This window comes from Dasypus novemcinctus, chromosome 26, assembly GCF_030445035.2.
Source record: "Dasypus novemcinctus isolate mDasNov1 chromosome 26, mDasNov1.1.hap2, whole genome shotgun sequence".
NCBI lineage: Eukaryota > Metazoa > Chordata > Mammalia > Cingulata > Dasypodidae > Dasypus > Dasypus novemcinctus.
In genome coordinates this window covers 31,093,506-31,120,516 of record NC_080698.1, presented here as the reverse complement: position 1 = coordinate 31,120,516, position 27,011 = coordinate 31,093,506, and the positions used below count along the sequence as shown (strand labels likewise).

General features: G+C 41.7%; 1 protein-coding gene across 2 annotated transcripts in view; it reads left to right on the top strand.

Moving 5' to 3' along the window:
* The first annotated feature begins 7,199 nt into the window (after positions 1–7,199).
* Positions 7,200–27,011, top strand: part of FRMD4B (FERM domain containing 4B) — a 365,011-nt gene continuing 345,199 nt past the window's right edge. Inside the window, exon 1 of one of the 2 annotated variants that reach the window (XM_058288632.1) lies at positions 7,200–7,491. The gene's annotated coding sequence lies outside the window, so the exon portion shown is untranslated. Of the gene's footprint in view, positions 7,799–27,011 lie in introns of both variants that reach the window. The other variant, XM_058288631.1, reaches the window with a different exon arrangement.

Genomic DNA, 27,011 nt, shown 5'->3' with positions numbered 1-27,011 from the left:
ACCAGTGAAAGGGAGGGAAAGGATAGGAAGTAGGGATGGGGAAAATTTTCCTAGTACATGAATAGAAGCAGAATTTTACCAGTCTTACAAATGTTAGAAACAATTTAGGTTGTATGATCATATAATTGAAAAGTCATTTATAGTAAATTGTGTGCTCCAAAGTCAATGAATACCATCATTCATTATTATTTTTTAGCAAAGTATAACATTTGAAATCATGTAATTAGGAACATCATTTAAACCTCAGCAAGAAAATAAAAGCAGATGTTTGTGTTGGAAAAGCACTAGACGAAAAGCCAAGCAGCAAAGATTTTACTTCCTGTCCTACTATTAAATAGCTGTGTGCTGTTGGGAAATCACCTTCCCTCTCTGAGCCTGAGTGTCCTAATCTGCAAAATTAAGGAGATGGAGTGGATCAGCATACCCGATCTAGGGGCCCTTGAGTCGTATCAGGCTTCCAGATAAGTTTTTGTTTGGCTCAAGGTTTACAATTGTTTCAAATTAACATTTTACAATCATTTAACAATCAAGAGATTTTATTTTTAAAAATCTAGATTCCTGGCTTCTCTGAAAAGCAAATCCAGCAACACTATTTCCTCAACAGTGGGTCTTTGCTGAGTAGCGCCGGCCCCTATAGCACCAATTTACCACAGTCTTCACTATTCTCTATTGCAACACACCTGACCCGCCATATTCACTTTTGTTCTTGCCTGGTTCCCCTAAGCATTGGAAATTGTAACCTTTGGACAGAAGTTCCCTAAATTCCTTTGAGTTTTATCGTTTCTCAATGCTAAGAGAAAAATATGATGGAGCAAGTCAAAAGGGCACTCAAACTGGAACAGATGTAGAGAAAATGAAAGAAGACCACCAAAAGACTGGAAAGCCCTTCTATTCCTTTCTGGAATGGGAAGGAATATTATATTGGGCTCATGGCACTCGCATTTTCCTGTTTTATTCACTTTTTAAGGAAATCAAGAATTTTTGATGAAATAATCTAAGCAGTATGAAAAGGAGGTCTAAAAGGTGGCATATTTATAGAAAATGATCATGTTGAAAATAATATTTTAAAATCTTCTTTTGGAAATAATAGAATAACAACAAATTGAATGTTCCCTCCAAATACATTCAGGCAGACTCACATGAATCCAGATGTTTCTGTTAACATTTCCAGGTTTTAACCACCAGCAACTTAGAAAACACCACACAGGCCAAAACCCATACCAGTTTGCACCCTTTTCAGTGAAGAGGAGCCATCTCCAATATCATTACCAAATTATCTAGTTTACCCAGATTGGGATCTTCATGTTTAGATAATGTGGCTGCAAAATAGCTAAGGAATGTTTGTTTTATTTCCTTCCCATGGAGTGACCTTGCTCTTTGGAAGGAAAGAAGATACTATCTGAAGACTCTGATTTAAGATTCCACTGGATGCTAACGTTGACACTATTCTCTAAGGGACTGGACTGCAGCACTGGCCTCTCTCCAAGGTGTTTTAGCCATTGAAGTACCCAAAGAACATTATTAAAAAGCATTTTCACCTATAAAAAGGGCTCAGTGGCATGCCCTCAAAAGACTGTTATATATTACTGTGAGGTTCCCATTCAATTATATTACTTTCATAATCTGGAAGCAAGTGCAACCACATTAAGTCTAAAGAAACAAATTCATATTCACCACTGATCATCAGCATTGGCTTAATAATAAGTTGAACCCTAGGAAATTGCTGATGTTTGACCATTAACTCTGCAAAAAGGCAATTTTCTGCAATTCAACCTAATATCATCCTATTTTTCAATACAATTACTTAAGCCTTTTTTTTTTTCAAAATTTCAGGGCATCATATTATAATAGCACACAACGCACGTTTATATTTATTTATGTCCTGTGACATATTCAAAGATTGGAGCTAATAGTCTAATACTTTTGTGCTATATAGGAGTGTAAAACACAACAGCCTTGGTTAGGTGAGTGAAAGGAGAAACTAATTTCACCTCAATGTTTATGAAAAGGCCCTGGAATTAAATGGAAAGGTGAGGTATCAATGATCATAAATCCCTCCCATGGAGGCATGAAGTAACAGGATATCTCTTTGTTATTTGTAGGGCCTGTTAGATGCCTTAAGGGTGCAGAGCATGTCCAGAGCTCCCATAGGAATGCATGATGTAATGGTACTCTTTAAGGAGGGGCACAATGACTTGGAGTTTATCAATGGGCCTGGAGTATATCAACTGCTTATTATCATTAGCAGTCCTTTGTTATCTAAAGAGTGCTTAAGAAAGAAAACAGAACACTTGACCTTGAACAAAAGAGTAGCTACAAGAACGGTTTTGATACTTCCAAAATGACTTTGATTTGGTATTTTTTTAAAAAGCTCCTGTTGGGAACCCAGAAATGAGTGAGCTCTATCCAAGCCATTAGGTTAATAAGGAAAGCACCAAGAAATACTTGGAAGGCTTGGACTCCTGCATCTCTGGTGTCAGACAGGCCTGGGAGCCAATCTTTGTTCTTGCTGTGTGATCTTGAGAAAGTCATTTTCTCTTTCTGGGCTTCAGTTTCCTCATGTGTAGAATGGTGAGAACAATGGTGCTATCTCTTAGGGTTAAATTAAATGAGACCACATATGGCAAGTGCCTAAGGAACATCAGCATGTGTTACTCTTATTACAAATCAATGAACTTTTGCCCACTCACATGCTTTTAGCTACAAAATATGCAAGCGGTATAGATATGCTCTTATTCCAAATCTAAGTATCAGCAGAAAATCTTTGGAAAGCACAAACTCGCTGAAGCTGAGGACCATACTGCTGAAGGAATGGTGTGACCTCCCTATAACCTTAGTTTTAAAATTGCACATAAAATAAAAAATCGAAGAAGCCCAATTGTACATCAACACATCAATAGAAGAGTGAGTGAATAAATGATGGGGCATCTGTATAATAGATGGCCTAACTTGAATGTGTGTTTGCATGCACATTTAAGAAAACATCTGGGAGTATATACACTGTAATGTTAGAAGTGTTCATTCTGGCAGTAAAATTGTGAGTACTTTTCAATTTCTATTTTTCACATTGTCAAAAACTTCTCCAAAGAGAATATATTTACCTTTAGCATTAAAAAAATCAATAAAGCGATATTTTGGAAAATAAAATATTTATAAAAGGCACATTCTTATTTGTTCAATAGCTGAAACTTGTATTATACATTCAAAATATACTTTTTCCCCCCACACTGCATAGGACTGAGATAAAGAGCTTGAAATGGAAGCTCAAGGAATTCCTAGCATTATCTTGCATCAAGTAGCTTCATCTCCAACCTTCTGTTATTACAGAGCAGTTGGTGAGGCCCTGATTTTTCACCTGGAATTTCTACATTTTGTGATAGAACTGTTTTCTCTTAATGCTCATTGCCATCAATTTGCTCATTTGTATTTGTCTCATCTCAACAGCTATGAGTTTCTGAAGGGCAAGAACCACTTCTTTTACTTGCTTGTTGCAGTATTTCTGCATAGAGCCCAACCCAAGGTTAGGTATTTATTAGTCACCCCAAAATATGGGGCTTGTTTGTTGTTTTTCCCTCTGGGTATTGTTCCTTCAGCCAAGCCCATTATAGAGATTGCAAATGGGCAGTCCATAAGTGAATTTGGCCTGCTCATGTTTCCTTTTCTGTATAGAATATTTAAAAAAAATTTTAGTTGGTGACTGTAGCAGTTTGATATGATTTATGAATTCCAAAAAAGAGATAAGAATTATGTTTTTGAACTGGTCTCTTCCTCTGGGTGTGATCCCTTTGATTGTAATAGATTCAGCTGAGATATCTTATGATTAAATTATGTTAATATTAGGGCTTTGATTCAACCACAACAGTAGAGTACAACTCAGTGTGAGTCCCCGCCCTCTTGGTGGGCTATATAAATGGACACTTACTCAAGAAGACACACAGAAGAAGGCACAGGAAGAAAGAGAGCTCAACAGACACAGGACGAGGAGGGAACTTGGTCATTTTGGCCCTGCCATGTCACAGAAAGGAGAAGGCTCAAACAGCTAAAGCCTCGGGAGAGTTGAACCATTTGCCTGATAGTTTACAGCTAAAGAGACCAGAGCCCTGAGCAGCTGAGAAGGCCTGGAAGAAACAAGTTCTCCAGCATACAGCTGAGATCGGAAGAAGCTGGTCCCAGAGAGCCTTAAGAGGAAGGGAAAGGCAGAACTATGGTACAGCTTGGTAACCATCTTGCTTCAAAATGTAGCAACAGACTTTGGTGAACAAGTGCCTCTTACGGTAACTTGAACTGGACTCTTTAGGTCCTTGTAACTGTAAGCTTTTATCCCAAATAAATACCCTTTATAAAAGCCAACAGAGTTCTGGCACTTTGCATTAGCACCCATTTATTTGGCTATTACAGTGACCAACATTTTCTAAAAATTGGGAGATTTCACACCAAAATCTAGATTTCTACTTTTTTTTTTTGAAAAAAAAAACCCAGAACATCTGACCACTCCAGATCTACAATCCCACAGAACCACATCCTCTGAACTGATAGTAGCTGCCTCTTTCAAAGAGGGCATATATTCTCCAGTTTGCCACAGTCCCTACCACTCCCCATTGCCTCACACCTGTCCTAGTTCACTAATTTATGCTACTTGTCTGACCCCTGAGTTTGTCACTTCAGAGGAGTTCTCTGGATGAAACTTCAAACTGACAAGTTTCTGGAACTTCACTGAATTGTCCATATTCAGTTCAGGCTACTTACCCTGCTCTTCCCCAGTTGGAACGTTTTCTTTCAGGAAAGTAACTTGGAAATGTTGCCTCCTTCACGAATCCTTTTTTTGGATTCCTCCCCCTATATGTAGATCGTATGTCACGTTCTACCTTGGCTGCAGGTAAATCACTTGTCACAGCGCTTTGTACATCTTAAGCACTCAAAAACACTATTCTTCTTATTAAAGCGGTTGGCTGTTCTTCTCTGAGACTATAAACTTCTTGCTGGCATGAAGGATTTTACTCACCTTTAGAGCACATTTGTACAAAATCATTGCTTAATAAATGGACAGTGAATTAAATAGGAATACACAGCATTGGAGCCATCACAAGAATTTAGCAATTTAGGGTGGGGAAAAAACCTGGGTCAGTGTGGTGAGAGGGGACAACGAGGGGTATAGAGGGGTATAGAACGAGGGGTTCTTCACCTTTTTTGTACCACAGATCCCTTTGCCAGTCAGGTGAAAACCATGGACCCCTTCCTAAGTCCACACTGTACTGTGTGTATTTAATAAATGTATCACACCTGCACCAACACATCCCCACAAGAAAAATGTTTCTTTGAATGTCTGTTCAAGCTCACGGACCCCTGGTTAAGAATCCCTGGTAGAGAGGGAAGGGTAAAAGCAGCGTTTCTCAACGGACTCCTGAGAAGTTGGCTAACATGCAGATTTCTAGGCCATGAGCTTCTGAACTAGGTATTCTGAGGCTGAGGGCTAGGAATCAGTTTTAGCAAAGTCTGCAGGTAGTTTCTAGGCACATCGATGTTTCAGTTGTTCTCAATCCTGTTTGTCTATTAATTTCACCCACGATGCTTTTTTAAAAATGCTGATGCCCAAACCCCACTCCCAGAGATTTTAACATATTATTGTTCCAAATATTAAAAAAAAAAAAACACAACAACTCCCCTGAGGCTTCTAGTATGCAACCAGAGTTGATGGCCTTGCACAAAAATAAGAGAGGAAAAAGTTTTGTTTGTTTTGTTCTGTTGGGTTTTTTTTCTTTTTTTTTCCTGTTGATATTTTTAAAATGTTTATCAGGATATTGCAGTCCCCACCCTTTAATCATAATAGCTAATACTTTTTAAGCATTTATATGTGCTACGTACTATTCCAAATGTTTTCCATGTATTAACTAATTCAATCTTACAACAAGGAGACCATTATTATTATCCCCGTTTTATAAGAGAAGGAAATGAAGCCTAGAGCAGCTGAGTAATTAGAAGAGCTGGGCTTCAAACGCAAACAAAACAGTTCCAGAATCCCTAGTTTGTAGGCCAGAGTCCCTTTGCTCTGTGAAAATCTAGTAAATATCCCACATCTTCAAGAAAATTCTTCTGGGCAACTCTGGCTGATCCAGATTAACCTTACTGATACCACTTACACTGCAGTTTCCATTTTATATTCTGCGTCTAGTTTTGTCTTCCAAACATGGCAGAGCACTTTTTAGATTTAATTAAATCTTATATTGTCTACATGTTTTATATTATACCTTACTCCACTTCAAATCTTTACCACTTCAGAGTTTGCTTTCCACCTGCCTCTTCATACTAGCAGCAGCTATTTCAGGGCCTGGGAAGTCAAGAGAGGCCCTGCCACAGTGTTTATTTTTTAAGACTGGTAACCTATCAAAACACAGGAAGAAAGCCAAAACCAGGGTGCCAAAAACTGTGGTCGCTTTCAAATACCGACATTGGACAAATCAACTCAACTTTCACCACAATACAAAGCCAAAACTTAATCCATAGTGTATAGAGAAGTGAGGTCTTATAACTTTAAAGCTGTTGGAGAGTTATTTTCTTTCAGCCTTGTCAGTTTTTTTCCGGGCTCTATCTGCCAACTCATTTGGAGACAATATAGAAAATTTACTTAAGAGGTAATTTCCACAATGGTCCTAACTCCCTCCCCTCCCTCTCCCATTCTCTATATTTTTCTTAGCATCGGATCATTTTGGAATCCCCGTCTTGTACCTTATTAGCTGTTTTGAGCTGATCTCTCGGCACCTCTCCTCATTTATAAAGAGACCGCAACAAAACACTCCAGAATCACAGAATTGTTCTGGGAGAGAAATGCCTGGCATAGGATAGATTCTAAATAGCACGATTTCTCTCTTTTTCTTTTGCCCTCTCTATCTCTCTTCTCTCTCTCTCATCTTTTATTTATTTCAAGATGTTTGCGGGCGTCTCAAACCAGGTAATTGAGCTATACCCACTCCGGTCTCTGGGCAGATTCTGCGCCTCCTGCAGCCGCCTTGTGTCTCCTTCCCTTTATTCTATGGGCAGCCGGGTCCTGGGATGCTCCAACCTGGGACGCTGAATCAAGTGTCTCCCGGAGCTTTTCCAAGTAGGAGGCAGAGATGGAGAGGGGCGGGTTTGTGACCCTCCCCCAACCCCCACTTTCTCCCACTCCTGGCAGCGCCAGCCGCTCGGCGCCCCTTGGCACCAGCGCCTTTTCTCTGTCTGGGAAGCAGAGCCCAGCCCACAACCGCGCGCGGCGGGGGCCGAGGGCGCCCCCACCCTTCCTCCCGCTCCCCCTCCTCTTCCTCCCCTCCCGATACAATGACTGGGCCGGAACAGCGCATCAGCCGAGTCTCATTGGCAGCGGCCGCCCCAGCACCCGGAGAGGCGGCGGGTGGGGGCAGCCAGGGAGAGAGGAGCTGAGAGCCAGGACTGACAGCGAGAGGAGGCTGGAAGGACGGAAGGACCGAAGAGGCGAGGAAGAGGGCCCGGGGTACAGCTGTAAGTGTGGATCAAGGCGAGGACGCGGGGCGAGCGGCGGCGGGGGCCGAGTGCATCCCCGGGTCTGGGGATGCGACGGGCGCTGGCTGCCCAGTCAGCCGGAGAGCCGGGCTGCGTCGCTCCGGTGCTGAGCAGGAGCTTGGAAAGAGAGAAGGAGAAGGAGGAAGAGGAAGGCAGCCGCCGGGGAAGGCGCTGCGGGGAGCGGAGTTGCAGAGCGGGTCCCCCAGGTCCCGCGCGGTGCGCAGCCGAGACAATAAAGTAGCGGTCGACAGCCCCCGAGTGCCCGAGGGAGGAGGCGATAGGGCAGGTAGGTGGACGGCTGCCCAGGTGCCCAGAGCGCGCGGCCGGGGCGCGGCCCAGAGCGCGCTGCCGCGGCCGGCGCACCCCGTGCGTCCCGGGCGCAGCGCGCAGGTTTGAAGACCCCCCAGTGGAGGGGCGAGTCCCAGGCGCTCCTGCCAGCAGGAAACCCCGCCCCGCCGCCCCGGGGACTGGCTGCAGCCTCTGCTGAAGTCCCCAGGGCACCTGGCGCAGCGCGTTGGTCGCTTTGGTGGTGTGGGGAGACAGGAAGTTAGGCGATTTGGAGGCGTTGGCGCTGGTGGGGTTTGCGAACGCGCCGCCAGGGACCATGTGCTTTGGTTGCCGCGCGTTCGTGGGAGGTGGGAAGCAGAACTGATGAATCCCAGATCCGCCTGCCCAGAGATACTTCCAAAAGGCAGCTAAAGGAGTGGGTGAAAACCCCTTGCGTTAGCAGAGAATACTCAGGGTTTGGTTTGGCTGCCCGTTTTAAATAGGTGTGTCAGCTCCGAGCCGCTCCGATGGAGGAGAGGCTGTGTGCGTGGTTCTCTCTCCCTGGATATTTTCGAGAGTATTTCACTGTTCACTTTTATGGGGGGGAGGGGGGGCGGAGATGATATTTAGCTCCTATTTTGAGAAGCGCCATTTACTTTGGACTAGAGGATAAACTTTCTTTGATTGCATGTCCCATGCTTTGAAAGCCACTACTGAGCAGTATGCAAGGGGGGCGCGAGCTTAGCTGGGCTCTTCCGTGGGCCTGAGAAGCAGCCGCGGGAGGGGGTCTCTCTCGCTCGCTCTCTCCTTTGTGTGGCCGTTTCCTTCCAGATGTGAGAGGGTTGGGCTGGGCGCTCCTGGGTGGGGCAATAATTAGCCTGAACATTCCTGCGATCTGCTAGGACTTGTAAACATACCACAGCCAGCTCCTCCGAAGTTTGCCAACTGGCTCGGTGGGTCTGTGTGCAGGTACCCAGGCGGCCGCGATGGGCAGGCGGTCCCTGGGCGATGAAACACTGTAGTGCTGACAGCAGCGTTCTTTCCGGAAAGCTGGCTGATCCTTCAAGGTTAGCCAGCGTTTGCCCCAGAAACTTACCCGCCAATTCGGGGGATGTGTACAAGATTATAGCGCAACCCCTGACACGCTGTTTCCTGCCCTAAAGGGAATAGATCTGTGGAGTTTCCAAATCAAATGTCCGGAGGAGAAGAAACGCAGCCCCGCCTTCACTTTCATCTATCATACACGTGCTGTCAAGAATGGCGTTTGTTTTATTGAGAGTTTACTGTGTGCCAGCCGCCCCGGTAGGCACTTTTTGGGCATCCTAAAATAGTCCATGAAATAGTAAACTGAAGTCCTACCGGGAGGTTGAGTAACTTGCCATAAGTCACACCGATAATTTGGGGTTTTCACAAGGTCTGATTCAAAATGCCAGTCTCTTCACCAGGACAGTGCCTCTAAAAGGGATGTGCTGTGGTGGTACTGAAGATGTTGAAGGAAATAATCACAACTACCTCATTTGTTTCCCATAAGGTTAAATAGGATGATGTTTAAAAGAGTGGCGCATACATAGTAAGCCGTTGGTAGATATTTTTGTCTCTATTTGTCACAAAATAGGTGATGGGTTGATGATTAGACACTTTTCTTCCTTTTGTTTATCTAAATTTTTTTGTCTTATAATAAAAAATTAAACACACTTACCAGCTTTTTAAACAGTGATACATTTCCTAAAAGAGGGCCAGAAGAACTTGGACAATTCCAAGGATTTCTTGTATAGGAGAGGTTTATCACTTCTAGTGACATCTGCAAGTATTCATCAAACACTTTATTTGCTTCAATTCAGTAATGCAAGTGAAATGTATTAGAGCATTATGATGATGGAAAACATCATTATATTGAGGCTTGATTCTCATTACCAATGGAAAGTTCTCATAAGTCGCTTTTCCTGGGTGTACAAGTGGTTGTCTTAATTTCGTTTTGAAATTTAAAAATTTCTGATTTAGTAACAGAAATTAACGGGCTTCTCAAACAGTCAGACAATTGCAGGTAAGGGTAACAATCTAGGAAAGTGTGGGAGGAATTAAAATGCAGCCACTCCAGAATGTGAACACAACTGGTTTTCTTAGTTATGTTTATTGTCACTGGCCTATATTTTCAGCCATCCTAAGAAGCCTAGTTCTCCATTTAATTCCCAAGATTTAATCAAGACTCTACAGTGCTTCTGAGCAGACAAAAAGGAAGTTCTGGCTAACTGACAATACTAATAAGAAACATGGAAAACAGTTTAAAATACCCAGCCTGTCTTATCCAGCTTGTAGCAATTGTCTAGAATTCCACCGGCTCCTTCTGGTTGTCTCACACACATTGCATACTTAAGTGAAGGCTAGAGGGTTGCACTGCAGGTGATCTCTCTCCTCCCCTTGCTCTATTTCTTTCTCTCTCTCTTTCTGGATCTGCTTTAGACATTTGATCTTATCATGACACTATTTTTACATGCTTAGCGGCTGCTGAGGTCCAGTGAAATTACTATATGCAGCACACAGATAAATAAATAATGTAACTCAGATCATCAGCAGGATTGAAGCATCTCCTAGGTATGTCTCTCCTTTTAAACATGGTTTTTCTTTTGTTTTATTATTTTTTCTTTTCTTTTCCTTTGTAATTCATTTATTCTGAAGTCCTTGTGTTCTTTTCTGGTAAATGCATGTCCTGAGCAGTTAGAGAGAATTGGTAAGGTGGCAATTTTCTGTAGCTAGACACTTGGTAAGTGTAAAATGTAATTCTTATATTGAATCACTGTCAAAAAGTTTGCAACCTGCTGTCACAGGGTGTATATATCACTTCTGTTTTGATTATAAGTGGCAAATACCCAATTTAGGTGGACTTAAGACATGTAGCATATAAATATGGGTTTAAGTTACTAAAAGGTACCTGGGTAAGACTGCCTTCAAGAGCATCTTGTTCGGGGTTAAACAATAGCTTTAGGACCTGATTTCTTTCTTTTCATTCTTCAGTTCTTCCTTGATCTTCTTTCCTCTGTGGTTTGGATTCCTTCTTGGGTGACAAGATGACTTCAGCAGTTGCTGGTTTTACAGAATTCTAAGTTCAAGTCCAACAAAAAAAAGTAAACTTCCCTTACCAGTTGTTGAAGAAAAAGTCTCAAAATTAGTTCTGATTGGCCAGATCAGCTTGATGGAGAAAGCCACTGTGCCAAATGGCTTCTGCAGAGGTTGAGGGCTTAGCCCCAGCAGTGGCGTCCCACCCAGCCCAAGTGGACTGAGGACCCCAGGGGGTGGGACTGCCAGATCAATACGGTTGACAGAAAAAGGGGAAGTGCTTCCTGAGGAAGCCAGGAATTAATGTTTACTGCAGTGTACAAGGGCCTACTTCAGCTCTCTTTCATGCCCAAAATGATGGAAGAAGAGCTGAATTCTATTCAGGCAAACAGGATGACAATGTGATTTCTTATGTAGGTCAGGAAAACCCTAGCTGCCACTCTTAACACAGTCAATATCAGGACTTATGAGATCAAAATGTAGAACAAGTCACATTGATAGTACTTGCTTAACTTTCCAATGACACTGAGGGACAAAAAAGCCAGATAGGTTTATTAAAATACATACCATAGACCCAAAACCTCTTACAAGGAATAATTGTGATCCACTCTGGCAGTTTTCTTAATCAATATGTTGTGCTAATGTGGGAAATGTAGTTATTTAAATAGTGTCATAGAGCAAATTATTTGAAGAATATACCTTCTGAAGGCCCAAGGTGTATGAGGATCTATTTTGTGACTCTTTGTTATTCATGTACAATGTTCCAGTGGGAAAAGGGCCCTAACTGTGTACAGCTGTGAGGATAATGCTCACCCGCAGTAGGGGTTCCCTGGGAGTAGGATGATTGTGCTGGGTGTTTGGGTCCATTCTGGTTAACACCTAGGCCTCCAGTTTGGACTATAACTTATATGGTCACCCACCTGTGCAGGCTTTTTCAGGGGGCTATGATCAGGAGTCTCTGTAATAGGTTAAATTGTAAAGGATTCCTTTCAACAGGCAAAACTAAATAATATTTAAGGACGCATACTTGCTTAGTAAAATTATAAAGGAAAGCAAGGCAGTAAATACCCAAAAGGTCAGAAGAGTACACTGGTTCTCAGCCAGTGACCACTTTGACTCCCCTTTCCCCGAGGACATTTGGCAAGATCTGGAGACAGTTTTGATGGTCACAACTGGCAGGGAAGAGTGCTATTGGCATCTAGTGCTGCTAAACATCCTACAATGCACAGGGCAGCCCCTCACAAAAAAGGATTATCCACCCCAAAACCTCAATAACACTGAGGTTGAGAAACCCTGGGATAGTGGTTACATTTGCAGAGGAAGGAGGGAAAGTGTTTAGGAGCTTCTGGGGTGACTGAGTGATGGTACATATACACGTGTCACTTTGAGACAATTATAGACTTTTATGTTTTTCTGTACACTTTTTGGTATGTGTACTAGGTATTGCTAAATTTATTTTTCTTTATTAGAGAGGTTGTGGGTTTACAGAAAATAGTGCATAAAATACAGGATTCTCTTATACCACCCTATTATTAACACCTTGCATTGGTGGGGGACAGCAGCTAAAACAAATACCATTCAATGATTTGGCTTAACAACAGGAATTTATTGGCTCACAGCTCCAGAGGCTAGAAGGCTTGCTTACTCTCAGGGTTGGTATCTTCCAGCTGGCTGGCAATCTTTGGGGTTCCTTGGCTTTTCCATCACATGGCAATTCACATGGCGGTGTCTTCTTCTGCTCTGGGTTCTGCTGACATCCAGATTCTGACTGCTACCCATGGCTTCTTCTTCTGTATACAATGTGAATTATATTTTAAAAATCATTTTTAAAAAAGGAAATCCTTACAATAAGGATAAAGGATAAAACTCCTGATGACTTGGAGTGTCTTGATCAGATGTAAAGGCTCAGTAAGTAACAAGAGCAGCTCACACCCACCAAGTACTCACCAGTGCCGGGAATCCACTGGGAGCCTGTGAAGGTGCTGTCATTCAGGGCTCACCCACCCCATCAACTTGGCCTCTTACTCTACTCACTTTACAGAGGAGGGAGCCACAGCTTAGCAAAGTTGTCACTTGGCAAAGATCACGTCCTATCTGTTGAGTTGGCAAGGTCTGCATATTGACTGCTGTATCAGTCAGGGTTCTCCACAGAAACATGACCAACAGGATATATTTGTGAGCATATATATATAAATTGATGTAGTTTAAGGGATTTGCTTATTTACGAACATGGAGGCTTACCAGTGCCAAGTCTGTAAGGAAGGTTGGCAGGCCATTAACTCAGGAGCAGATAGTGTAGCCTTGACTCAGAGTTTTTCATCTTGGAGAACCCTCAGTTCTTCGTTCTTAAGGCCCCAACTTGTTGGATAAGTTTCACCCACATTATCGAGGATGCTCTCCTTTACTTAAATCAACTATGAATAGTAATTGCTTGTAGCTGCTACAGTTACTGCCACGGCAACATCTAGGCCAGCGTTTGCCCAAACAACTGGACACCATATCCTAGCCAAGTTGACACATAAAATCAACCTCATAACCAGTATTTTACAGAAGGCAGCACAGGTTGTGCTTATGAGCACTGGCTCTGGAGTCAAACAACCTGCTGCCCCATTTACTAAATGGTGTGACATTGAGCAAGTGACTAAACCTCTTTCGTGCCTCGGTTTCCTCCTCTATAAAATGAGCATTATATGAGTTCTTACCTCATAGAGTTATTGTGAGGATTAAATGACAGAACGTTTGTAAGGTTCTTCACACAGTGCCTGCTGCATGTTATGTACTACATAACTGCTATTATTATTTGTACTTTGTAGAGATTCAGGAAAAATTCCATTTGGTGAGCTCCTACTAAGAGTGAGATTTTAAATTAAGCACACGTTGGACCAGGAACACTCACTCAGGAGTTGGGGAGATGTTTCTAATCTATCTATTAAAAAAGTCTAGGTGTTTATTAAAGTGGGGTATCTATACTCATAGTGGTACATGAATTAATTTTAGATAGAAAATGAAGAAATTTTATTTTAATGCTTACTTATTTTAATGTGTACCAGAAAAAAAATTTTTTTTTCCCATCTAGACCCTCGAATCTTTAAATTCACGAATGTTATTGCTTAAGAAAATAAAAAAGCATCAGTGTAAAGTCAATTAAAAATCAGCATTCGGTAAAACATAGTTTAGATGGACCTGAAACCTGGCCAGAACTATGAAGAGAGGATATGAATGGCTGGAAAGTCTGGCAAGTACTGGATGAAAACACACAAATCATTTGGGGATCAAATTAAAATCTAGATTCTGATTCAGGATGTCTGGGGTGGAGCCTGAGAGTCTGAGTTTCTAACAAGCTCCCAGCTGAGGCTGTTGATGCTGGTCCCTGGCCCACACTTTGCATAGAAAGGGACCAGAAGGTCCTTGGACATGCGCTGAGTGCTGTGGAGGATACAAAGGAATGTAGAGCGTCTCCCCGAAGCTTAATGGAGTTGGGGAGAGAAGATGTGAACAAGGATGGGAGATGAACTTTCCCATCCAGACAATGTGGGGCAGCAAATGAGAGGTAGGGCAGTCTTCCCCCAGGCCCTTGCACTGGGATGGGAGAAGGGGTGGATAAGGTGGATAAAAAGCACCTTCACCGCAAAAGTGGGATTTAATTAGGGCTTAAAGAGCTATAGCAGCAAGAAGAGAGGATGGGCTTTAGGAGCGGGAGGGAGGGCACAAGTAACAGGGAAGAATCACAGCAAAGCGGAGATTTCAGCAAGCATCCAATCAACACAGAGATTCAGCCTGGAGCATTCAGTCATAATTACCCAGGCATCATTTATGGAGCTCCGTAAGTGCCGGGCACTTGGCAGGTGCTTCACATACAGGATTTCATTCAGGCTGCGTAATGACTCACAATAACCTACATTTTAAAGATACAGAAAAATGAGGCTCAGAGAGATGGCGTGACTGGTTAAAAAATCACACAGCTCGCAAGCAACCGCCCGGGAATTCCGTCTCAGGACGGAGTCTGTGCTCTTCGCAGCTCTTTGTTGTCCCCGACAGTCATAGCGTGAGGAGCTTGGCATTCTCTCCAGAGAGCATATCTCATAGGAGATTTTAGTGGGCTACCTTGTTTCCAATAAGAATATTCCGCTGTAAAACAGATCCTGACCTAAATCCAAAGTTGTCAAGTAGTTTGTCTTTGTCGTTATTTATAAAATTTTATATCCCTTTCTGCCTTGCTGAATAAACTCTTAACAAATTGAAGTTTTAGGCATTGTGACCTTAAATAAGAAGTACAAACCCCCTGCCCCCACCCCCGCATGAGCCCTGACTGCCTTTTTGCAGACAATGAGGAGACGCCTTCCTTTGGAAATCACCAAGTAGCCTAGGCAGACAGTTATTGGTAATAATTATGCCTCTGCCACAGCATGGGGCCCGTCACAGCCTCTCCTGATTCAAAAGGTCTTTCTGGAAATACCAGCATCCATCTTCCAGCTGGTGCTTATAACAGTTGACAGCGTCGGTGGGGGAGCCAGCAACGGACACAGCCTGAGGATTTTTTTCAAGCATCCCCGGTTGCACCTGACTGAGCCCATCCCATCAATTCAGTCATTGCTGAAGAGCAGACGGGACCATATGTGACCTGAATGAGGGCTGAAACAGGCGCAGAGTGCGCAGAGCCGGCGCTGGCCCTGCCTCATTCTAGTTCAGTACTTGGTTCTGTCAGATAGAGGAGAAACTGGGGAGAAAGTGAGTGAGGTGGAGTCGGTACCAGAGTTGGCACTGGATGAAGAAACAGGAAGGCTGAGCTCTGGCCCCATCTCAACAGCTACCTGACCTGGGGCGTGTTATTTCGCTCACTGGCTCTATGGGTAGGAGGTTGGATGGTGACACTTGAGGTCCCTTCCTGCTCTAAACCTTTATGTTATGAACAACTACAGATATGCACCCTGCAGGGTATCAGCACCAGCTGCACTATTCTTCCTTTACATTAAAAATATAATAATAAAGTCCCAGATAAATGCACTTTAAAGGACTTCCTTTACAGTAGTGTGTCGGTGGAAAGTTTCAGTGAAATTATTGGCTGTGCAGTAAGACTCGTATTTGGTGCAACTTGTCATCTCAAATAAGCTTTCAGTATTTGAACAAATCTCAGTTCTGTAGGCGAGTGTGGCTTCTTTGATAAATCAGGAAAGATAAGGGTATTTAAGGCCATCACAACTGAACTAATTGCATCCATTTAAATGTGCAAGCTGAAATGCAGGATCCTGATAAACTAATGAAAACCATGTGCCCCTAGACTGGGAACATAGACTCCTATCCCAGTGGGGCGGTAAGACTTAAATTGAGGACATAACATGGTAATTTGTTCCAACTGTGTTAAATGAATTCAATTTGTATCTTGAAAAGAAAAAAAAAGAAGTGTACTGTTTTAAAACACCTGCGGAGTCCCAGCCTAGCTGTACTTTCACTGCCTAAAAGAATGGGTGTTCAGTTTACCAGAGGTCAGAAGTTTGACTCAAGCAAATTAACAGTGAGAAATTGTTTTTGCAGTGATTCAACTGCTTTGAACAGTTCAGATCATGAGCCATTCTCATAGCTCTTTCTAGTGCTGAGCTTTTTTACACTTGGAAAAACAAATTGGAAAACTCTATCTTTGACCCTTTTTATATGTCAGAGAAAATCTGTGAAAATGATAAAGATAAACTTTAAAAGTGACAGTTTATCAGCAAGTGCTCCTCAGATGCTTCCATCATGTTAGAAGAGTGGGGAAATGTAACTTGGGCTTCTTACAGAGCATACAATGCAAACATTTTTCTGCCCCACATACAATTTCATTTATATGACATTGTCAAGGAGTAAGTAATTTGTTTCACTTAAGTGATTTTTCTGGGTAATTAAGCATACCTGTGGGTGCCCACATGATTTTTTGCTTCAGCTGTCTTTCATGAAAACATGACACATGTGTCTTTACTTTTTACATGAATTATATAGATGTGGTTATATCTTTCCTTGATGTGGACACATCATAATAAACATCATTTTTTGTTTCTTGCCATAATCCTTTTCTTCTTTGACAGCTGAATTATGTGGAGTTGAGTGTCTGTCTAAATAACAGATTTTTATTCTTTTGTAGTTACCATTATTCCTAGTGATAGGACTCATCTGAATACTTATAAATCCCAAGCACTCTGCAAAGAACTTCATATCCATTATAATCTTGGCTAATCTGCCCAAACCTCATGAAATAAGCATTATTATTTCTCCTATTTTATAGGTGAGAAAATTGAAGTTTGAGAAGTGAGTAGCAGTTGGTAGAGCTGGGATATGACTTGGGTTCTCTCTATTTGCAAGGTGCATGCTGTTAACCTATTTTACCTGCTGCATTTTACTTTCTCTGCTTCTCTGTATCTCTTTGGGTATTCCTATCCCCTTGCTTAAAAGTCCTTCCGCCGGGTAAGGGCCCAAGGTCTTCCCTGCACCTCTTTTATGAAGTGATTTTAGTATCTTTTTCTTTAAGTGGAGTTCTAGGCGCATTTTTGCTGATCCCTAGGTTTCCAGACTCCTTCAACACAATTGCGGTTTCTAGAAGTCTAACCTGTGAAAACATCACCGTGAAGCTAAGGCTTTGTGGGGATTATAAGACTTTCTGTATTATGATTAAGCTCTATAATTAAGAAAACCTGCACTCAGAAGGGCACTTAGTGATTCCACAATGCAGGTGTTGGCAAACTTTCTCTGTAGAGGGCCAGGTACTATTAATATACTAGATGTTGTGGGTTTCTCTTGTACCAACTCAACTCTGTAGGGCAAAGCAGTCATAGACAATATGTAAAAGAATGGGTGTGGTGTAATTGTGTTCCAGGAAAACTTTACAAAACCAGGCAGTAGACAGGAAGTGTGCTGACCCCTGTTATAATGGAAGAAAGGGCCACTCGGCATTTGGTAAGGCTGAACAGGTAGGTGGTGGGCAGGTAGTAGGAGGCGTGGTTAGGCCCATGGGCTCTAGAGATAGGCTGCTTGGATCTGCCTTCTAGCCCCACCACTAACTACTCTTATTTAGGCAAGTATAATCTCTTGGTGCCTCAATTTCCCATCTTTAAATTTGGGAAAATGATAGTCTTTACCTTCTAGGTAAGCATAGGGTTGCTTTGGGACTTAAAGGAATTATTGTTTGGAAAGTACTCAGAAGAATGCCCAGGGGAAAAAAGCACTGTGTAACTTTTTCTGAAATTAAGAACAGTAAATAATCCAATGTCTAGTGAGACAAAATATTCTGATGCTTTGATGGAAAGAAGGAAAACTTCCTTTGCACTAGTGGAGAGTGGTGATAAAGCCCCTGTTTTGTTTTTGCTTTTCATTTAAAGAATTTATTGATGTATATCATTCATACATGAACATAAACAATAAGTGTATAGTAGGAGTTGTGAATTTATAAAACAAATGTGCATGACATCATCCAGGGCTCCCATCCATTACCCCACCACCAACACCTTGCATTGTAGTGAAACGTGTTACAAATTATGAAAGAGCGTCACCAAAATAAAGCTCCTGCACATTGTGGATGCAAGTGTGGTGAAAATAGAGAGGTTTGCTGGGGGAGGCAATCCAGTCTGCGCGGAAGGGCCTGGCCTTGCAGGTGAGGGGAGCTGGGTTCCAGATCCTGGGCAGTCGGGAATGCGCAGCATGCCCTTGGGCAGGTCCCCTGCCGCTGGGGCCTTGATTTTCTCATCTATAAAACAACGGGGTGAGACCAGATTCGTGGAGGCAAACTGGTTTACCCACAGGTTGAATTTGCCCATGGACATGCTTGAATGACCTCTAGAGTGTTTTTAAAATAATGGAATTAATCACCAATAATTTAAAAACCAAGAGTCCACCAAACTTCTGGATTTCTGGTTTCTTTTAAAAATTCAGAAGCTCTAGCAACACGGGCTGCATTTCCGCATGGCAGCAATGGCCAGTGCTGAGTCACGGCGGCCCTTGCAGTCTCCCACTCACCCCTGTGGCACATGTGGCTGGAGCCGACCCACGTCCTCGCCCTCGCCACTCCGTTGCACGCCAGTTCGACTTCCCACCGCCAGCACCTGCGTTTGTTTGCCTAGGACGTCCTCAGACTATGGGAGAGGTGAGTCAGAAGTACTCGGGAATGAACGCCCACCCCTCCGATGGTGAAGGGGTCCTCCATACCACCACGCCCTCTCCCATCCGGTGGGAAAACGGAGGTGTGTGTTCTGTACCCTCTCTCAGGCTTTCCCAGTGGGCTTACGCTCCAGTCATCACTGAGTTGATTTAACCGCACTCACCGTGCGCGGCCTTCCCTTCCTTGTCACACTCTCCCACTCCCCCCATGGGTGTTTCCCAGGGTCACCAACCAGATCAACTCACACTTGAATCCTGTCCAGCATCTGCTGCTGGGGGAAACTGCCTAAGAATACCATGGTCCCTACTGCTGAGACGAAAGGAGAATTGCCCTTGTTTGTCTTCTGCTTAGGCAGATTTTCTTGGGTCGAGGAATAGTTCAATCCCATGTCTGTCAGGAGAGAGAAGGTAAAAGCCTGAACGGGCTGTGGGTCTCTAGAAGGACACGAGCATATTTCCTTGAGATGGGAAGGTTTTATGCAGACAGCTTGAAGTTCTGCCCCTATCGGCCTCTGAGTCGGTGAGCTCCTTCAAGACGGATCCCTTAGAGGCTCGTAAAGTCGGGGCCTTCTGAGGGGTATTTTGTGAGAGGCAATCAGAACCCCTAGGTTGTGACTGGTGAAGGCTGTCTGAGGAGATCTGTGTTTTAAAAGAGGAGATTTGGGAATTTGTTCCTAATGGGATGTCCAACCATACCCGTTTGCCCAGGGCTGTGGTTTTCCTGGGTCATGGGAATTTTCAGTGCTAAAACCAGGTTTTTCCTGGGCCAACTGGCATGACTGGGCACCCTACTCTAGGTGCAGGACACACATGGGACCTTTCTAAGACTAACCCCTACAAGAGTAAGGCCCCAAATACAATATAATTCAAAATAAAATTATAGTTTAAAAATGACCCCAGACTTAAATGAATGCTGAAATAAAATAGCTTCGCTTCAGATTTCTAATTGCAAAAATCTGCTTAAGTTCAACAGAGTGACTTCTGTTCTCCTTTTTGTCTGTGCTGCTGCTTCACTGCTGTGTGGACTGGACCCCAGCTGTGGGCTAAGGCAGCACTATTAGCTGAGAGAATGAATCTGGAAATATTTGGTGCCTCTTCCCCGTCAGGGCCTCTCCACTCAACGAGAAGAAGCAGGCACTTGGCGCGTCTGCACCTCCATCTGTAGGGTGCAGAGCCCTCTCTTCAAAGGTGAACAGGGAAACTGGAAAGGGCTCCTCCTCTGTGTTCAAGGGTAGAACCCTTAGGTGTCTGTTTGCTCTGCCCTGGGTCCCCTGTCATCTTTCTTCTCCTAGATGTTCATCTATTTTTAGTGACACTGGGCTTTAATCAGAGATGAACTTGTGAAAGTCTTAGCACCCAAATTAGAAGTGTGTGTTATAGCTGAGTGAAGGAGAATGCCATGCCCCAAGGACTGAGGATGGAAATAGCAAAGGGTGTGAATGGCACCCGAATGTGGGAGTCTCTGAGAATCAGAACCTGGATGTGGTGTTTGCACAGCACAATACACAAGGAACAAGTGGGAGTTTGAAGTGTAAAATGATATTGCATACCAAGCCAGGTAATTTAGGCTCTTGAAGTAGATATGTGAAACAGTGGGAAAGTTATGAGTACATTTGGAACCAGAGAGACTTTGGCATTTGCATCTGAGATCTGCTACTTAAAAGACCTTTGTAACCTTGAACAGGTCAGGAAAACGTTCAGAGCCATGGATTCCTTATTTGTCAAATGGAGAAGTGACATTTTGTTGAGCACCTGCTAAGCACTAGGGACATTAGAGGAATTGTGTCATTTAAAATTTACTAAACTTTTAAAAGTGGGGAAACTAAAGCAACAAAAACAAGTAACTTCCCCGCTTAGCTCAGTTGGTCAGAGGCGGAGCCAGATTTCATATTTGAGCCATTCTGCCTCCAGAGACACTGCTCTTTCTACTATGCCAGGCTGTTACCGACTTGGGGATCCTAAGTCACCTCTGACAGCAGTGGTCTTCTGTGGGGTCCTCCAGAAGCATATCCTTAGATAGACTGCAAGTATGTTATTTGGGAAGTATAGTCAACACCAGTCGGGAAGTCAGGAAAAGAGATAAGGAATGGATGGCAGCCATAAAGTCATTATCCATCCAGCTACCATAGTGGGCAACTAGAACTCAAACCCCTCTGGGGAAATTCTGGGAACCAGTGTAGAGCATGTGCCTTGGAGTTATCCCAGTTGAGGTGACAGAGTTGCAGTATTTATACACCATCTCCTGAGAATCATGAATCCAGCGTTGCTTCTGGGAGGGGAGGGCTGATTCTTAGGCACTTCCCTTGTGCCCTGTGTATAGCAAAGTAGGGCTTTAGCAGCAAGAGAAAACTTGTGAAGTAAGCCAGTATGTACTGCATGGTAAGGAGAGGAGGCATGGAGAAAGCACCGACAGCATCTCCTACCTGGTTGTAAGAATTAGAGACCATTTGTAAGTGGCAGGCTTAGGGCCAATCTTTATTGAGGGTCTACTATATATTTAACTAATGGAGGACGTTTTCTTTTTATTCTGCTATCATATATACAACCTAAAATTTCCCATTTTATCTGCTATTATTCACTTTCAGTTATGCAATTCAGTGGTGTTGCTTACATCCACAATGTTGTATTCTTGTTTCTTACTTTATGGATTTGCATATTCTAATTATTTCGTACAAGTGAGATCACACAGTATTTGTCCTTTTGTGTCTGGCTTCTTTCACTCAACATGATGTCTTCAAGGTTCATCCAGGTTTTAGCATGCATCAGAACTTGATTCCTTTTTAGGACCAAATAATTTTCCATAGTATGGATATATCACAATTTGTTTACCCATTCATTTGTTGACGGACAACTGGGTTGCTTCCATCTTTTGGCAATTGTGAATAATGCTGCCATGAACATCAGTGTTCAAGTATCTCTTCAAGCCCTTGCCTTGAATTCTTTTGTGTACATGGTAATTTTGTACTTAACTCTGAGGAACTGCCAGACTATTTTCCACAGTGGCTGCACCACTTTCCTTTCCCACCAATAATGTCCAAGTGTTCCTATTTTTCCACTTCCTCTCCAATGCTTGTTATTTTCCGTTTTATTTAATAGTAACCATCGTAGTGAGTGTGAGTTAGTGTTCATTATGGTTTTGATTTACATTTCCCTAATGGTTAATGATGTTGAGCTTGTTTTCACTTGCTTATTGGCCATTTGTATAACTTCTTTGGAGGACTGTTTAGTCAAGTCTTTTTGCCCATTTTTGAATAGGGTTGCTTATCTTTCTGTGTTGAGTTGTAGGATTTCTTTACATATTTGGTTATTAAATCATTATAAGGTGTATGATTTCCAAATATTTTCTCCTAGTTTATAGTCTGTCTTTTTTACTTTCTTGATAAAGTCTTCTGTTGCAAAAAAATTTTTAATTTTGATGAGGTCCCATTTATCTATTTTCTCTTTTGTTGCTCATGCCTTTGGTGTAAAGTCTAAGAAGCCATTGCCTAACGTGAGGTCCTGAGGGTGTTTCCCTTTGATTTCTTTTAGGAGTTTTAAAGTTTTGGTTTTTATATTTAAGTCTTTGATCCATTTTGAGTTAATTTTTTGTATATGTCATTTTTTTTATGTGGATATCCAGTTTTCCAAGGACCATTTGTTGTGAGAGTATCCTTTCCCCATTAAGTGGATTTCACTCCTTTGTCAAAAATCAATTAGCCATAGATATGAGAGTTTCTGAACTCTCAATTCCATTTTATTCATCTATTTGCCTGTCTTTGGGCCAGAACCATATGTTTTGCCCTGATTACTGTAGCTATTTAATAAGGTTTAAAATTTGAAGGGACAGGTCTTCCAATTTTCTTCTTCTTTTGCAAGATGGTTTTGACTATCAGGGTCCCTTATCCTTCCATATGAATCTGATGATTGACTTTTCCAGTTTTGCAAAGAGGACTGTTGGAATTTGATTGGGATTGCATTGAAACTGTAAATCTCTTTGGGTAGAATTGACATCTTAAATATACTCGGTCTTCCAATCCATGAGCACAGAATATCTTTCCATTTATTTAGGTCTTTAATTTCTTTTAGCATGTTTTTGTGGTTTTCCATGTATAAATCCTTTATATCCTTGGTTAAATTTATTCCTGGATGTTTGATTCTTTAAAATTGTTTTCTTGCTTTCCTCTTCAGATTGTTCATTAATAGTATATAGAAAGAACACTGATTTTACATCTCGTAGCCTTCCACTTTATTGAATTCATTCATAACTCTAGTAGCTTTGTTGTGGGTCATTCTGTATTTTCTCTAAAAGGATCATGTGATCTACAAATAGGGAATGTTTTACTTCTCCCTTTCCAATTTGGATGCCTGTTATTTCTTTTTCTTGCTTAATTTTCCTGGCTTAAACTTCCAATACAATGTTGAATAACAGTGGCGACAGTGGGCATACTTGTCTTGTTTTTCAGTTTAGGGGGAAATCTCTCAGTCTTTCACCTTTGAGGATGATGTTGGCTGTGGGTATTTCATATATGGTCTTTATCATGTTGAGTATGTTTCCTTCTATTTCAGTGATCTGAATGTTTTTATCAAGAAGGATTTTGTCAAATGCCTTTTCTGCATCAATTGATGATCATGTTTTTATCCTTCATTCTATAAATATAGTGTATTAATTGATTTTCTTACATTGAATCATCTTGGCATTCCTGGGATAAATCCCACATGATCATGGTGTATAACTCTTTTAATATGCTATTTGATTCATTTTGCTAGTATTTTGTTGAAGATTTTTGCATCTATATTTGTAAGGGATATTTGTCTGTAATTTTCTTTTCTTATCTGGCTTTGGTATTAGGAGCCTCTGGCTTTATAGAATGAGTTAGGAAGTGTTCTCTCTCCAATTTTTTTGGAAAGAGTTTGAGAAGGAATGGTGTTAATCCTCTTTGAATGTTTGTTAAAATTCACCAGTGATGCCATCTGGTCCTGGACTTTTCTTTGTTGGGAGGTGTTCTGTTCATCTTTTGTTGACCCCAGAAATTATGCTCTTAAGCTAACACATTCCTGTGCCTGTAAACACAGTATAGATAGGGCCTTTTGATTAGATTCATTTAAGGGAACTTTAATTAGATGAGTGTTGATTAGATCACTTTGGGGCCGTTGATTGGACTACAGCAGCGAAGTATTCCCCAGGTTAGGTCTCCACCTTCTTCCTGTGGTCTTATGTAAGCAGAGAATTGAAAACAGAAATACACAGGGAAAGACAGCCACCATTTTGACCCTGCCCTGTGAAAAAAAGAATTACCTGCAGTCACAGAAAGATAAAAAAGCCCTGAGAGACTGAGAGAGGTCCTGGAGCCAGGTGGCTGTGTATGCTCTAAATCAGCAGTAACAGAGGCATGGAACAAGGTTCCTGAGAGTCCAAGCTCATGGAGCAGCTCAAAGCTGAAGAGATGAACCTGACCATGTGCTTGATTGCCCACAGCTGAGCTCTGAGAGAAAGTGGCCTGGAGAAGGCAGAGACCCAGACAGAAAGCTGCTATTTTGCCTTGCCACATGACAGTAGCCTAGGATATGACCGCAGCCAACCTTTTGGTGAGAAAGCGTGTCTGATGATGCCTTGATCTGGACATTTTTGCAGGCTTGGAATTGTAAATGTTTTCCCTAAAAAATCCTCCTTATAAAAGCCAACCCATTTCTGGTATTTTGCATTGGTAGCTTCAGCAAGCTGAAGAGGAGGCTTTTAATTACTTACTTGATCTCTTTAGTTGTTATTGGTTGCTTAAGGTCTTCTATTTTTCATGATTCTTGTGTGTTTCTTGGAATTTGTCCATTTCATCTAGCTTATCTAATTTGTTAGTGTATAATTGTTCACAGCATACTCTTATGTTCCTTTTTATTTCTGTGGGGTTGGTAGTAAGGCCCCCCCGCTTTTTTTTAAGATTTAATTAATTAATTTATTTCTCTCCCCTGCTCCCCCTCATTGTTTGTGCTCACTGTCTGCTCTCTGTGTCTGTTCATTGTGTGGTCACCTTTTTTTTTTAGAAGGCACTGGGAACCAAACCCAGGACCTCCCATGTGTGAAGGAGGTACCCAATGGCTCGAACCACCTCCACTCCCACTTGTTGTGTCTCTCATTGTGTTTCCTCATTGTGTCTCTTTGCTACATCATCTTGTTGCACCAGTTCGCCACACCAGGCCATCGCGTCAGCTCACTCTCTTGCTCGTCTTCTTTAGGGAACACTGGGAACCAAACTCAGGACCTCCCATGTGGTAGGCGAGCTCAACTGCTTGAGCCACATCTACTTCCCGTTGTTTCTGGTTTTTATTATATGCATCATCTCTCCTTTTTATCCTTAACAGTTTAGCTAAAGGTTTGTCCAGTTATTGATCTTTCCAAAGGATCAAACTTTGTTTTAATTGATACCCTATTATTTTTCCATTATTTATTTCACTTATCTCCTCTCTTAGTCTTTGTTATTTCCTTCCATATGCTCACTTTGGGTTTAATTTGCGCATCTTTTTTTAGTTCCTACAGGTGTGAAGTTAGGTCTCTGATTTAAGATCTTTCTTCTTTCATAATGTGAGCATTTAGAGCTATGAATTTTCTCTTCAGCACTGCATTCACTGCATCCCTTAAGTTTTGGTATGTTGTGTTTTCATTTTCACTTGCCTCAAGATATATCCTAATTTCCTTTGAGATTTTTTTCTTTGACCCATTGGTTATATAAGAGTATGTTTTAGTTTCCTAGGCTGCTGGAGCAGATACCAAAAATGGTTCAGCTTGAATAATGGAAATTTATTAGTTTACAGTTTGAGGCAAAAAAAAAAAAAAAATTTAAAATCAAGGAATCATCAAGGTGATGCTATCTTCCCAAAGACCAGCTGCCAGCAATCCTTGCTTCTCTGCCTCATAACAAGGCACATGATGATGTCTCCTGGTCTTTCCCTTCTCTTCTATCTTTTGTTGCTTTCAGCTTCTTGCTTCCATGTCTGTCCCCTGCCTCTTTAAGTCACATCCTGAATGAGGTAGGCTCATTAACTGAAGTAGCCTCATCAAAAGATCCTACTTACAGTGGGTTTACACCCACAGGAATGAATTAGATTTAAGATCATGCTTTTCAGAGGTATATACAGCTTCAAACCACCACAGAGTGTATTGTTTAATTTCCATACATTTGTGAATTTTCCATTTCTTCCTCTGTCTATTGATTTCTAGCTTCCATTGTGTTTGGAGAATATGTTTTTTATTATTTCTATGCTTTTAAATTTATTGACACTTGATTTATGACTTAACATATGGTCTATCCTGGAGAATGACCCATGTTCACTTGATAAGAATGTGTATTTTTCTGCAGTTAGGTGAAATGCTCTATGTGTATTTGTTAGATCTAGTTGGTCTATGACATTTTTTGTCTTCTATTTCCTTCTTGATCTCCTGTATAGCTATTCTATTTGTTGTTGAAAGTGGTATATTTGAAGTCCCCTACTATTAATGTAGAACCTTCTATTTCTTCAAAATGTCAATATTTGCTTCATATATTTGGGGCTTTGCTGTTCTGTGCATATATATTTTTAATTGTCGTTTATTCTTATGGAATTGACCTTTTATCAGTATATAATGTTCTTTGTCTTTTATAACAGTTTATTTTACTTAAAGCCTATTTTATCTGCTATTAGTAATGTCACATCCCCATTCTCTTTTATTACTATTTGCATGGTATTTTTTTCCCATCCTTTCACTTTCAACCTACTTGTGTCTTTGAATTAAGGTGAATCTCTTGTAAAGATGCTTTTTTATCCATTGTTCCAATATCTGACTTTTTACTGGAGAGTTTAATTAATTTACATCTAAAGTACATACTGATAATGCAGGACTTTCTTTTGCCATTTTGCTATTTGGTTTTTTTAAGTCTCATACTTTTATTTTTTTTTTCGCCCCTCATTTCTTCCATTATTGCCTACTTTTATATTTAATTATCTTTCGTAGTGAACCATTTTTACTTCCTTTCCAATTCCTTCTCGTGTATTTTTCAAATATTTTCTTTGTGATTATCATGGGGCTTAAATTTAACATCCAAAATCTA